Source organism: Trematomus bernacchii, unplaced genomic scaffold (assembly GCF_902827165.1).
Source record: "Trematomus bernacchii unplaced genomic scaffold, fTreBer1.1, whole genome shotgun sequence".
Classification (NCBI taxonomy): domain Eukaryota; kingdom Metazoa; phylum Chordata; class Actinopteri; order Perciformes; family Nototheniidae; genus Trematomus; species Trematomus bernacchii.
In genome coordinates, this window is record NW_022987531.1 from 3,456,325 (window position 1) to 3,470,895 (window position 14,571).

General features: G+C 37.7%; 1 protein-coding gene across 1 annotated transcript in view; it reads left to right on the forward strand.

Annotated features, from left to right (window-relative positions):
- The window catches only part of march5 (membrane-associated ring finger (C3HC4) 5), a 36,563-nt gene that overhangs the window by 3,710 nt on the left and 18,282 nt on the right, over positions 1–14,571 (forward strand). The gene's annotated exons all lie outside the window — the stretch shown is intronic.

Below are 14,571 nucleotides of genomic sequence, written 5' to 3' on the forward strand. Positions count from 1 at the left end.
CTTGATTAAATCCACCAAAAACCTGATATGACGATAACAAGTGTTTTTCAAAAAACACAAATCCCTCCCTGTGTGTCTCTGAGCCGCAGCGACAGGGCCTGATTCAGAGCGGGTCATTCTGCTGTTGGTTCTGGACTGGTGCTGGTGGAGAAAGCAGACTGCTCCGTGTGTGTTGTCGCTGTGCTGCTGTCACGTCTGTTCCTTGATCTCTGCATCACCGACCAATTTGATATTCGTGTGACAGAAAACATTCTAAAATAAAAAAACGTTATTGTCCAGCCGCGGCCGAAAAATCAATAAGCAACCATACGCTATAATCGATAATCGAGCGGCGAGCTACTGAAAAGCTGCCCGCGAGCTACCGGTAGCTCGCGATCGACGTGTTGGAGAGCCCTGGTTTCGATGGATTTTAGGAACTTCCCCTCGATTCTATTGGCTCTAACGGTTAAAAAGAGGTGTCAATCATCAAATTCCACTGAGGGGGGCCAGAGATATTGAAAATCCACCCAAATAACCCCAGAAGTGTTTTTTTTGTTTTGCTAAACCTCTCTAAAAAGGTCAAATGTCACTTGTTTTGCATCAATCTTGATATAGGGTACTTATTATATGTTATAGTTTGGATTCCTAAAGCTTTTAGTCTTCGATCCCATCATTCAAGGGTGGTTTACACTATAAGTAATGGGTTTTCTTTTGGACGGACACTATCATTTTTTTTTTTACTATGTTCAATCTGAATTTACTTTAAAAGAAAAAAATTCTATATTGATTCTGACTTTTCTACATCCAACTCACAGGTTTATCATTGCTTTGAGAAAAAAGATTATTAATTTACCCCTTTTAGTAGTGAAGTTATAGTCATTTGTTTTGGGAATGTCATTTTCGAGCCTGAGGCCTGAAAAACAGGCTCAGGGCTTAACAGGTTAAAAGAGGGCATTTTAATTGTTGTTTTCTAACTAGCCAATACCAATTTAGTGAGCAGTTGCATCTTGGGACCCTTGATCTATCACAAAGCACAGATGAAGCAATGTCAGAGATGAATAGTAGGAACAAAGAGTTCTTACCTCCCAAGAAGGGGAAGATGAAAATGTTTGTTAAAACATTATTCTGTGGGTTGAATTTTACAACTTTTTAAGACTTTCTTGTTACAAGTAGGCCTGTCACGATAATACATTTTGTTGGACGATACATTTTCCCAGAAATTATTACGATAAACGATAATATTGTCGGCACTGTTGTAAGACCATTTTAGACCACTGACATACTGATAACAGAGTTCCCGTTAGAATATACATTAAATAGAGCTCTCTATCTATCTATCTATCTATCTCTCTATCTATCTATCTATCTATCTATCTATCTATCTATCTATCTATCTATCTATCTATCTATCTATCTATCTATCTATCTATCTATCTATCTATCTATCTATCTCTATCTATCTATCTATCTATCTATCTATCTTCTATCTATCTATCTATCTATCTATCTATCTATCTATCTATCTATCTATCTATCTATCTATCTATCTATCTATCTATCTATCTATCTATCTATCTATCTATCTATCTATCTATCTATCTATCTATCTATCTATCTATCTATCTATCTATCTATCTATCTATCTATCTATCTCTCTATCTCTATCTATCTATCTATCTATCTATCTATCTATCTATCTATCTATCTATCTATCTATCTATCTCTATCTATCTATCTATCTATCTATCTATCTATCTATCTTCTTTTATCTATCTTCTATCTAGCTATCTATCTATCTATCTATCTATCTATCTATCTATCTATCTATCTATCTATCTATCTTCTATCTATCTATCTATCTATCTATCTATCTATCTATCTATCTATCTATCTATCTATCTATCTACTCTATCTATCTATCTATCTATCTATCTATCTATCTTCTATCTATCTATCTATCTATCTATCTATCTATCTATCTATCTATCTATCTATCTATCTATCTATCTATCTATCTATCTATCTATCTATCTATCTATCTATCTATCTATCTATCTATCTATCTATCTATCTATCTATCTATCTATCTATCTATCTATCTATCTATCTATCTCTATCATCTATCTTCTATCTATCTATCTATCTATCTATCTATCTATCTATCTATCTATCTATCTATCTATCTATCTATCTATCTATCTATCTATCTATCTATCTATCTATCTATCTATCTATCTATCTATCTATCTATCTATCTTATCTATCTATCTATCTATCTATCTATCTATCTATCTCTATCTATCTATCTCTATCTATCTATCTATCTATCTATCTATCTATCTATCTATCTCTCTATCTATCTATCTATCTATCTATCTATCTATCTATCTATCTATCTATCTATCTATCTATCTATCTATCTATCTTCTATCTATCTATCTATCTATCTATCTATCTATCTATCTATCTATCTATCTATCTATCTATCTATCTATCTATCTATCTTCTATCTATCTATCTATCTATCTATCTATCTATCTCTATCTATCTAGCTATCTATCTATCTATCTATCTATCTATCTATCTATCTATCTATCTATCTATCTATCTATCTATCTATCTATCTATCTATCTATCTATCTATCTATCTATCTATCTATCTATCTATCTATCTCTCTATCTATCTATCTATCTATCTATCTATCTATCTATCTATCTATCTTCTATCTATCTATCTATCTATCTATCTATCTATCTATCTATCTATCTATCTATCTATCTATCTATCTATCTATCTATCTATCTATCTACTATCTATCTATCTATCTACTATCTAATCTATCTATCTATCTATCTATCTATCTATCTCTCTATCTATCTATCTATCTATCTATCTATCTATCTATCTATCTATCTATCATCTATCTATCTATCTATCTATCTATCTATCTATCTATCTCTATCTATCTATCTATCTCTATCTATCTATCTATCTATCTATCTATCTATCTATCTATCTATCTATCTATCTATCTCTATCTATCTATCTATCTATCTATCTATCTATCTATCTATCTATCTATCTATCAATCTATCTATCTATCTATCTATCTATCTCTATCTATCTATCTATCTATCTATCTATCTATCTATCTATCTATCTATCTATCTATCTATCTATCTATCTATCTATCTCTCTATCTATCTATCTCTCTATCTATCTATCTATCTATCTATCTATCTCTCTATCTATCTATCTATCTATCTATCTATCTATCTATCTATCTATCTATCTATCTATCTATCTATCTATCTATCTATCTATCTTCTATCTATCTATCTATCTATCTATCTATCTATCTATCTATCTATCTATCTACTATCTATCTATCTATCTATCTGCTCTATCTATCTATCTTCATCTATCTATCTATCTATCTATCTATCTATCTATCTATCTATCTATCTATCTATCTATCTATCTATCTATCTATCTATCTATCTATCTATCTTCTATCTTCTATCTATCTATCTATCTATCTATTACTATCTATCTATCTATCTTCTATCTATCTATCTATCTATCTATTCTATCTATCTATCTATCTATCTACTATATATATATATATATATCTATCTATCTATATATCTATCTATCTATCATCTATTACGATAAACGATAATATTGTCGGCACTGTTGTAAGACCATTTTAGACCACTGACATACTGATAACAGAGTTCCCGTTAGAATATACATTAAATAGAGCTCTCTATCTATCTATCTATCTATCTATCTATCTATCTATCTATCTATCTATCTATCTATCTATCTATCTATCTATCTATCTATCTATCTATCTATCTATCAACAAGTTTGCATTGTCGGGCAAATGCATCTTTGATTGTAAACTGTCAGGAAGATGGGGCTCTCCATCTCCAGCTGCCGTGTTTGCTCCCAGCTGGGAAAACGGAATGGGGGTGGTTGTGTTTCAGGTGCAGTTTAAGGTTGGTCGTATTGCTAGCTTTTGTTGCTACCTTTTTAAAACAAATGCGACATACCGGCTCATTCAAGTCCGTAGGTTCGCCTCGTTGATTTGGCTTGAATCCAAAATATTCCCACACCGGAGATGTGCAATTAGGTTTTGCAACCAATTCCATTTAACTTCAAATTCCCCTCGAGTAAGTCACACGTTGTCTCCTGCTTGTCTCTATATTATTAATTTGGCTGCTACACTGCTGCACGCGGAGTGTCCGGACCTGGCTGTGTGTGAGCCCCGCCCCTCACAGCGCGCCTGGCCGGTAGAGTGGCCGGCAGCCACAGCGCGCCTGGCTAAAATGCTGGTCACATCCTTATGTAAACAATATGCAACACATGCATGTAAACGGCAATTTATCAAGGTCAGAAAAGTTATCGAGTTAATTTCTATTTATCGTACGATAAGTCAATTAATTGCTTATCGCGACAGGCCTAGTTACAAGGATTCTAAAACAATATACTTTCTGTCAAATCCAGTGATTATCTCCTCATGGCTAACTGTTTTGTTTGTGCACTGTAACAACGGTTTGAATTTGTTGAACTTAAATAAAACTTAAAGCATTTAAGTTGGACACAGCCATAATGGCCTCCTCAAAGTCTTATTATACTATATATGTGGCCAGAATTTAGCATCTACAGTGGGAGTGATTGTGAGCAAATGCTGAGACATAACATCCGAGCACTTTGGTGTGCCGTTTCCCCTTAAAATAGTCCCTGGCATTTGATAGCTTGTGCAGGGAGAAACTAAAAGGCATTTGTAGGCATTTGACGCAGCACTTTCTGTCAATATTGAACTTTGGACTTTGAAACTAATTTCCCAAGCACATGTACAGTAGCAGAAAGAGATGACGGGCATGTTAGCCTTCTGAAATGTTCTTACTCTGTGTCCTGCGGGTGTGTGGCAATAACCCTGGCGTTGTTTGAGGAGCCGATAGCAGGAAGATGTATGTTGTGTCCCCTTGCTTCTAGACAGTTGTGTACCCAGCCTTTATCGCTGACAAACATAAGGCTCAACACGCTCTTATCGGGCCTGCCACGAGCAGCCAGCTGCCCCTGCAATGCAGTGTTTCACAAATAGATGTGGGAGACACATTTCAATCGAGCCTGACCTTTTTATTGGCTCTTACATAATCTCCTTGTTGTTTTGCTCTTTTCTCATCTGCTTTTGTTGTCCAAATCCCCGACCCTGTTGCTCTCTGTATGAAGGGGTATGTTAATATTTTCTTTGCATAAGGTTGAATAAATTACTCACCCTGCAGCCATGATTTAGTCTCATTTTTTATATGGGGTTGTGTCGATGTCTAATCAACAGCTCTCTTTAATCATGAGAAAGTGCAGTCATTTTCTTTGTTAAATAAAAAAACACAATGAAAAAAGGGCAAAAGAAAAGCTGTTAGGCCCAGAGTCCAAGTTGGTTGTTCAAAAACACGAAGAGGATTCTCACTACAGTAAAAAGAAAAAAGAAGCTGTGTTGCTAGTTAGCCTAGCTAGCTAAACTCATTTGCTTAAACCAGCAGGTTGCAAGCAAGACTCGATGGGAACTTCGCTTGCATCTCGAGTAGTTATAAAATAGACAAACCGTATGAACTGGTATGTTCACAGCTATAACATAACTGCCCTCGCTGTCTCTTATCTCTCTTGACTGTACTAAAGCTTTACACACGTTTCACAAAAAGGATACATCAAAATGCAGATGAATCACAACAATTATGTCAACTGATAATGTTATGTAGGTTTGATTCAGACAACACTTAGAAATGTAAAAGTAATTTGTTTATATATTTTATTATTAAACTGTATTGTGGGTAATTCAACATTTTCTGCTTTTCATTTGAACGTGAATACTTATTGTCTTTCTGCTCTTCCAAGTGCTTGCATTGCAGTTACGTGATGCCAGCTCTGGTTTGTTGTAGCTGAGTGACGTGAAATGTACCTGCTTGGTTAACTTAACAGCGTTTTCTTATACTAGGTTATGGACATATTCTAAAGAGAAATGAATAGCTGGTGAGCAGCTGACCTGTCATGGCTCAATAAACTACAGTTGCTAAAATAACCTGTGTTGCATGGCACTGACTCCTGTGAAAGGTCATGCCCAATAACATGTCTTTAGCTAGGTGGTTTAGCCAGCAAGTCCGAGTTATTTTAACAACAGGCTACCAACTAAAGGCAACACTGTTTACATGGTTTTCGTCAAACTCCACGTTGTGACAAAAAAACTTTTAATATCCTTTCAATGCTACTGGTTGCATTTACATACAGCACAACACAATTCCCAGAATAATTAAGACAAACATGTAATAACCATTAAGTTTGGGCCATGTCCCTCTTCACATGAAAACAACTTTTTGCTTTAACCTGTTCAACCCGGAGGCCCCCGCCAGCTTCCGGTTCCGGGGCATTCTGGCTACGCATCACTCTATTCACCAATGGGTAATGTTTAGATGGATTTGAGGAACTTCCCCTCGATTCTATTGGCTCTAACGGTTAAAAAGAGATGTCAATCATCAAAATCGACCGATGGGTTCCAGAGATATGGAAAACCCACCCAAATGACCCAAACATCTCTCTTAAAAAGGTCAAATTTCAGTTGTTTTGCATCAATCTTGATATAGGGTACTTATTATATGTTATAGTTTGGATTCCTCAAGCTTTTAGTCTACTATCCCATCATTCAAGGGTGGTTTTCACTATAAGTAATGTTTCTTTTTTGGACGGACACTATAATTTACATTTTTTTACTATGTTCAATCTGAATTTACTTTAAAATAAAAAAAATGTATATTGATTCTGACTTTTCTACATCCAAATCACAGGTTTATCATTGCTTTGAGAAAAAAGATTAATAATTTACCCCTTTTAGAAGTGAAGTTATAGTAATTTGTTCTGGGAATGTCATTTTCGAGCCTGAGGCCTGAAAAACAGGCTCAGGGCTCAACAGGTTAATGGATTGTCAGAGTTCTCTTAACATTGGAAGGGAGCCACTCGTGGGCGAATCAAACTGTAAACAAGAGGCTTTTTCCTGGACTCCTGCTCACACAGGTTAATATACTACAAAAGTCACAGTGCCTAGTAATGTTAGTTGTAGAATTACCTCCTTGTTTGGGAACATCCTGAAGCTGTAGTATGGGTGGGAGGCTCCAGTGATTGTCAACTCAGTAAACCAACTTTACTTGTCAATGAATGATGATTTTGGTTAAGTATTTAAACAAATTTAACATTTGGTTTGTGCTGGATGTTACGTGTGGAATATTAAGGAATATTATATTTGACCGATGGGTGCTCGACAGTGTTAAACTCCTTTTTAGTGATACCAAAAAAGGGATCGAGTGATATTCACAACGTTGGCCAATAGAAAAGCCCAAAAAAGAAAGGTTCCAAGCAAGTTCAGTTGAGTAGAGCCGCTGGTACCAGTACCACACAGTAGAAATGCATGTGAAGCTTTCTTCAAATGATTTGCGGTTTTATATTTGCTAAACGCGAAAGGTTCAGAGACTTGCGGTGAAAACATTGAATGGGTTTTCTTTCTATGGTTACATCCCCTGCTTGCCTATGCCGCTTCATCAAGCTGTACAATTTCATCTAAAGGTCAGCGGCAATAATTGGAATCATTTAAACTTTGATCACAGCATTCAGTGGCAATTTCGATTCAGGAAAACAGCGGCACAACCAGCAAGGTTTTTTTTTTTCCTGCTGATCAGTTGAAGGCAGCTATTTGGCACTAGTTAGTTTGCTGATAAATTGTTTCAGGGTGGCAAACAGCCTCTGTTTTTGTTGAACTGACATGGACAAGACTAGTTCGTGATTAAGTTCAAGCAGTCAGACATTGAGAAGTCCCTCCAGACCTTAACCTTCCTTTAAGATCTTTGTGGGACAGTTTCCTGTGCCTTGGCTTTGTTCTGAGGAACACCCAGTTTTCCCACAGTCACGTGATGTCTGAGTGAAAGGAGCCTTTGTGGGGTTACTTATGTGCTTCTTAGAGAACGTGACCCCGACTTTGGAGACGATGAGAAAGTAGTGCTGCTGTCACAATCATCTTTGTACACAGTGTCAATCACACTGTACACTTTCAGTGGCCCCCATCACAGACCCCTCCCCTGTGTTTGTTTAACTTCATCATGCAGTTCTGCAGCTTCTTAGATTCTTAAAATGACGTACTCTCCTGATGTTGGCCTAGCTCAGCGTTTCTCAAAGTGTGGGGCCCGCCCCACTGGTGGGGCGCAGAGATGTGATGGGTGGGACGCGATGAACGGGAGATTTTTTAATTTATTTTTTAATACATTTTTGGACCTCAGGCCGGAATCGAACCTGGGTCCTCGCGGGCGGTAGTGGACTGTTACAGCCGGAGACTCGCAACGGCGGTGGACTTTTATTTTTTTATTTTTTGCACTTTTATTTTCTCTATTTCTGAACTGTTATTTGTTTTAGATTTATTGGAGCGATGAGGGACAGGTGGGGCTTGAAAAGGCCCACCTGTTCAAAGTGGGGAATGACAGAAAAAGTTTGAGAACCACTGGCATAGCTTGACTGGAAGGGTCCTTCATTGTTGCACATTCTTTTGATCCTGGTAGCTTGAAAGTTTGTCAAAATAACTGGTGGAATAAAAAGGATAATACACAAAACGGTATGCCTGCCCCTTGAAGTTTCAAAGCAAGTCAGTTAGCATTAGCTGGATTAAAGCCTTATTGTGGAAACGACAAAGCCCCACTTGAGTTGCCAGTTTAACATGCAAATAAGTGGTTGAGCTTGGCAGGTCCCTTTTTATTTCAGCAGAGTTCAGGCAAGTCGCCATCATCAGATCTCATTTTCTCAAAGGATATTTTTGTATAAACCTTCCAGACCTTGTTGGACCCTGTGTCCATACAGCTTATTTGTCTGGCAGAAAGGCACTGGCCGGGCGTTTCATGACATTGTTTTTTCACTAGGAGCACCAATGAAGATTCTTACCCTCAGACTTTGTATAAAGGAACTTCTGCGCTCAGTTTGACAACGGTAGAGCGAGGAGGAAAATCCACGTATAGCTAAAAGTATAACACTCAGTATTTCTCCTGGCTGATTTGCTTGAATAAACACAGCCTTTCAAGTTTTATCCTGATAGTTTCCGTCTGACAGACAGGGCCTAAATCAAGCTTCTCCTGCAATTTCTACAACCAGTGATTTTCTGAAAAGTTGAGATTTTCAAATCAAAGTTCTCAGAGAGCCGCAAAAAAATAGACGCCATGCGCTCTGCTCTCCCTGCATGGGAAACGATTGAAAAAATAAGCTGGTTGTCTTAAAAACACGATATGGTTACTAAGGTCCTTAAACAGGGAGAGGTGTGGTAGCAAATGCGTCTATACAGTAGGTCTGAGGTACATTTTTGTTATGTGTAAAGATGCTGTAAATATCGGTTGTGATCACATTGTATAATCCCCTGCAAACAAATATGCCTGCTACGTCTAATTAAGTTAAATTGTTATAAATACAGACTTCTGTTACTGTTTGGTTACATTTAAAAGGACGTTTTCATGACAAACAGCACTGGGATTCTCTGTAAGCAGGACACCATTTTGTGCCGGCTTATCTTCCCGAGTGTTCTGTTAAACAGTGTTGGGGCAACAACGAGCTGGAGCTTAAGGTTTCACACAGAGGATATCATGTCCGCTCTGTTGTATTAGGTGCTGTCATGCTGCAGGGCTGGGTTACAGGAACAGGAGCATGTGAATCTAAGGCAGCGCTGGGTCTCCTTCTCCACTGTCCTGCTCCTGTGGAGACATCTGTCCACTGTTCTACTCAAACCTTAGCCCCCTCATATTTTATAGCTGCCTTAGATTCATCATCAACTCATGTGGATTTATATTTTATTAAAAAGTAGGCTATTTCAAATCAAATAAGTCCAGACCATAGACTCATGTATAGCGCAAAAAAGATATCATTTTAAAATGGGGATTATTTTCACCGAACATCATAACCAGAGGGATTTACATTTGTCGGACTTTAACATATTCTCTTTGTCAATACCGGCTAAAGGAAACCCTGCCATGTGAGTCTGTTCATGATCTCAATCATAATATGATAGACACTACATTTTTCTAAATAAAACAACATTCTACTGGGGACCCACTCAATCTCCACGACCACAGAGTGCATACATTAGCCTTTTCCAGCATTGTGCAAGAATAATGTGCTTAATTCATTACACGTGGTGTCAGACAGCTTGGAGTATGGTGCAGGCTCGCATACATCAGGGTAGTCGTTACGTGATGCGCTCTCATCAGGACCGTGGACAGAAGTGTGAATAGAGGGTTAATGTTTCCATCAGACTCAGATTCACCACGTGCGCCCGTCCTGGCCCTGGCCGGCCATGTCACCCGAGCGCCTCGACCCTAAGGCTCCTCTCCTGCATCGTCATGTTTTATTCAGCACCAGGGGAGTATTGGAAAATCGCCCATTGCAGTCAGGCAGGCAGCAACCTGAGCAAATAATCCAAGTCTTTCACAGAAGATCCCCCTCTCTACTCCCCTGTGGCCCCAGTAATAGAACACACCTACAACTGAATATGATGATGACAGAAAGCCACAGATTTGACATCCATTATTCAACGGTGGGTGCAGGAGGGTTAACATGGTGTACAATGGGGATTCTGTGAGCCAACTACTTAATAAGTGCAGGAAGGGTCGGCCACCAATAAAAGTTTGTTTTAAAGTGACTAGAAAGTACACCAACATATCTCCCAAAAATATTTAGATTATAATGGATTTAGAGGACATGTATTGCCACCATTATTTCTTATTTATCAGTGATCCGTAGAGGTTAACAGAAATGAAACAATGATGCATACAGCTTAACTTCTGGATTCAAACCATCTCAGAAACTGGGGGAATATTCAGGGTCACTGGCTTGTCAGTTAACCTACCAGACCATTTCCGTACCTAAATTCCATTTAAGGGTAATTGGACTTTCTGTGTTCTTTGAATAGGTTAAGAGCTCTATTTCATACCACAGTTGGACATTTCTTAGCTGCATATCCTACTCCCTAGTGAGAGTGAAAATGCAACAGGTTTTCTTCCATTCCAGGCATACCAGTTGTTAAAGACAGGAAATGGAACAGTAAAGGTATGTGTTATCAGGTTAGACACATGCAGCCATTAATGTTAACTCTGTTTCCTCCATCTCAACCTGCATTAGGCCCAATTTTAAACCAACCATGCATTATGTTAAGGTGGAAACTTGTGTAAATGTACAGTTTTATCTACTATATTTGTTTACCCAAAGAGTCCTGCACATATTGTTTTGTTGATTTTCTTAACATGAATGTCCCAATGTAAATGATAACCAAAATACATAATCACAGCCTGAGAGAAAAAACGAATATCGCTATTATAGTTTGTTTCTTCTCGTTGTATATATGCCATTGTTTTATGGGAAATGAGTGCAGACTAACCATTGTGTCATTCAGTGTTAATACGAAAATATTACACGCATATAGTCAGGCTGTACATGGGTTGAACAACCAATGGATCTCCTGGCAACAAGTTAGATCCAGGCCTTATTAAATGAATGTGACTTAAGGGAACGTCTTGACATTTTGGATTTCAGTTGGTCATTTTTATTTACTTTCAACTAATTATATTACTTTTCCTACTTTTTTTTATAGACACAGTTTGAGTGCTTAACTGCGGTAGTAATAACCTGGTTTTGCTGATTTTCCTAAATCAATTATTCAGGACTAACCTATGACTATTTCTTTCATCAGTATCTAGCAGCTAAAATAAGAATGTCACTGGTCTGGGTTCTTTAACTCGGCCTCATGCAGGGACACACAGGGGAAATGAACCCTCCAGCCAGTCGCATGCTGCTGATTAATAATGGAAAAGCAATATACTGTCACAGCCGGAGATGTACTGTGGTAAGGTCAGGGAACCTGGAGATCACATTACCTCCCCAGATGTTGGACAGACATGGAGGGAAGGAGGCGAGGGAGTGTATTATTTTTCAAATGAGTCCAATTAATTGGGATATATTCAGGCCAAACATAACAATGTCTCCTTCCCTGTAATAAGATAAGATAAGATAAGATGGTACTTTATTGATCCCAATTTGGCATAGGTTTGATGAGGTGGACTCTTCGTGTCTCTCACCCCTTTGTTAAATGGACCAACAGTTTGGTGAGAAGGACCTATACTGTGTGTGGGAGGAGTGGGAAGAGGATGTATAGAGTGGTGCAGTGATGACGTATTTCTTTCTCCGGAGTTAGCATTGCAAGGTCTCGGCATCAACACTGCTAAGCTAAAAGGGGCTAATGTTGGGCGTAATGACCTTGTCTGTCTCATTTAGTCACTTGTTAGCAAAGCTATTTAATACACATTTACCAGTGGGGTATTTATTCACATCATGTTTTATGTCGTACAAAAAAAAAACATTAACTTCTTATAAGCCTGTGTTAACCACAGACCTTATTTTAGGCATCTAACTAAAACACATTCAAAAACGTTGACTTCAAGACAAAGAATCGCAAGCTTTAAAATGGTGACTCATTACTGGGTTTTAGGGCTCATTCCTGCACCATTTCTATTGGGATGTATGTGAAAAGGATGGGGTATGTTAAAATATAACTTGGCTTTTGTTTGGCAATTACACACAAGGAATACTATGCCTGCAACCAAGCCCTCCTGTACTTTTACTGCATATCCTAATATCTGTCTGAATATTGTTAGCACTTGTTGCACAGTGATGCCTTGATGAATTAAGGTTTGAGTAGCAGTGTGATAAGTCCTAAAGGCAATGTCATGACAATTCAGCTCCAACTAGAGCAAGTGAGATATTCAGGGAAAAGAATGTGACATTTTGTACAAAGCTACTGAAAATGCCTGATTTTGAATGGTCCAAATGAATTCTTTTTGATGATAAATGTTATGACATTGTGATCTAAAGTATAATCCCTTAGACATGCTTTGCTATGTTTCAAGAGGATGGATGTTCTGTTTGAGTGAGTGTGGGTGGGTGTGCATTGAACAGTTCCTGTTTGATAAGCAGTCAGCATTTTACAGCATGTTTGCCTAAGGCTTTATGTATTGATCTTGCCTGATTTCGTGCAGAGTCATGGGGCCTCAGTTATATGACCAGAGTCTGGAGTTATATGAGACTTTGATCACTTCCACTATCATTGTTCCCTAAATGGTGAACAATGGCTTATACTTTCCTCAATAAGATGTTTTCTCAATATCCTGAGAGGCCAACCCCTTTAACTCATGTTTGAAGTGGCTATGGGATGCTGGCTGCCTGCTTTTCACTTAAAGGGGACATGACTGATTACATTAGTCTGGCTTTCACTTTCTCCTCCAAACACACACACACCTGCCTGAATGAGAACAAAGCATAACCTAGATACAAACAAAACAACAACCATAGACAGCTACAGGAAGATGGGAGAGTAGGGTCTTTAATCAGTGACTGGACTTTATTAATCCTGAGGGGAATTGGGTTTTCTGACATTGCTCTATTTTAGAATAAAAGACACAAATGTTAAAATGTTAAAATGTTAAAATACAAATTTTAATCTAAACAATAATTAAAAGTAGGAACTGTAAATACAAATATATGATAAATACCAATAAAATAGAATAAACCGTTTTTATTAACATATAAAGTAAATTGTGCAAACTATAATATATATAACAATATACAGTGTATTGCAATATATGCATTAAGCGATCCCCACCGCTAGTACTAAATAACAACGAAGAATATGTGACCCGCTCTATCGAAATAAGTCGGAAGTCGCAACGGCTCATTTCAAAATAAACGTGGATTTGTGTAAAAAACTAGTTTTTCGGGGTTCGGGTGTTTTGTTTGATTTTAAACAAACAAAGTCTTGGCTTTCAGAATATGACAATTTTATTTCCCAAATCACACGATAAATACATGTTTGAAGCTTGTAAAGGGAAGATGACAGCTCGCCACTCTGCTGTTCCGCAGCGCCGCCCCCCCTCCCTCCGGCTGAAATTATGAATGTAAGGCGTATAGTAAGCATAGATAACACGGCAGGGTCCGTTACAGTTTGCTTTCATCTGATTTCAATTAAACAAAGTCTTGGCTTTCAGAATATTAAACTTGTTTCGGCAAATTCAGATGATAAATACAACTTTGAAGCTTGTAACGGCATATTTACAAGCGGAGAACGGAGTAACTTGACGTCACTGTAGGCATAACAACAGCCAGTGTTTCTCGTGAGTGTTTTCCCCGGGAAACAAACACAATACACACAAACGCAAACATACACAAACACACACACACACATACATAAATCTCCTATTTCCAACAGTGTATACAACTCGAAATGTGTCTTCGGGTCAATGCGACTGATTTCGATGGAGCAGGTCACATATGTAACGGCCCACCATGAGACATTTAGAAAATGTTCTAGTTTAATAGTTAATTTGCTTTTTATTATTATTTATTTTCCAAAGTCTTGTTCTTGTGGGTGACATTGCAGAGAAACCTGCTCCGTCCCTGTTACTGGAACACTGACAATACGGTCACATGTGTTGGCAGTTTTTCATAGCTGACTTTATGCCTTT